At 27.8% G+C, this 1,327-nt stretch overlaps 1 long non-coding RNA gene across 1 annotated transcript in view; it reads left to right on the forward strand.

Moving 5' to 3' along the window:
- The window catches only part of LOC107874960, a 4,194-nt gene extending 3,253 nt beyond the window's left edge, over positions 1–941 (forward strand). Inside the window, exon 2 of the long non-coding RNA XR_001675662.2 lies at positions 556–941. This is a non-coding gene — a long non-coding RNA (uncharacterized LOC107874960). The remainder of the gene's footprint in view (positions 1–555) is intronic.
- The last annotated feature ends 386 nt before the right edge of the window (positions 942–1,327 follow it).

A 1,327-nucleotide genomic window follows, 5' to 3' on the forward strand; every position in this document is an offset into this window, starting at 1 on the left:
TTTTTTTTTCTTTTTTTGATGTATGAATTTTTTCGTGTTTGTATAGTTCCTTCTCATTGTTGTTTCCTCTTCATTAATGGTTATTCATTCTCTTTATTATTATTGTTTTTTGAATTATGGAGGAAGAAAAAATGATGTTTTATTATTTCTAATGAATGAAGAATTAAATATATTAATCCTCAATTTTTTCCCCTTTTTCCTATGTTTTCTAGTTTTTTTTTTCTATCTCCCTTCCCTCGTTACTATGTATATTTTCTCCTTAATGGTTACTCTTTTTTTCTTGGCTTTGTGTATGTATATCTATCTCTCTATTTTTTATTCTCCCTTTGTATAATGTGAAAAAGACGTGTGACCTCGAATGTGTATTTGCAAATTCATATACATAACTCTGTTATGTATATGCTTGTCTGTTTTTTTTTCAACACACCATATACATAACTATTCAGGGATAATTTGTATTGTTGAATATTTTTTGTCAACTCAAGTTATTTTTAGTGTACATTCCTATATTATTGTTGAACAATTTTTGTTAACGCAAGTTACTTTATTATTCAGGGATTGTAGAATGTTCGTAACTGGCTATGTAGAGTATTTGAGTGAAGGAATTGTAGTGTCTTCAGATGAATTTGAAGCAGAATCTCTCGATTGAGATACACTTTACTCCCATGAAATTACGGAGCAGTCAAGGCAAAGAAAGGTTATGTTAGTGACAACGAAGATCCTTCAAGACCAAGGTCAAATTATGTTTCACGCCTTGATGAATCAACAATAGTTAGCGTAGAACAATTTTTAAGATCCCTCTGTTCAAGAACAGCATTTTTTTTGTAAATTTTTTTTTTTTGTAAAATATTGATGATGGTGTGTTTTGAGACTACATGCTTAAAGACTTTGCATTTTATGTTGTACAAACTGATCATAATATATTAACTTATTTTTTCGTATTATGAAATTCAGTGATGCATGTTATTCTTTGGTGTGTTTGACATATACTAAGTTATGTATATGGGTGGATTATACATAGCACTGTTATGTATATGTGTGACCTGAAATGTTTATTTGAAAATCCATATACATAACTCTGTTATGTACATATTTATATGATCTTTATTTCAATACCTCATATACATAAATATGTTACGTATACGATATTAACTAGACACTAATTGCCATAACTTTCTTATATATATACTTTAAATAATCAACTTCATATACATAACTAAGTTATGTATATGTGTGGATTATACATATCACTATTATGTATATGTGCGGATATATATATCACTATTATATATATGCATAACTTAGTATATGGTTGTACTATGTACTT

Source organism: Capsicum annuum, chromosome 6 (genome assembly GCF_002878395.1).
Source record: "Capsicum annuum cultivar UCD-10X-F1 chromosome 6, UCD10Xv1.1, whole genome shotgun sequence".
Lineage (NCBI taxonomy): Eukaryota > Viridiplantae > Streptophyta > Magnoliopsida > Solanales > Solanaceae > Capsicum > Capsicum annuum.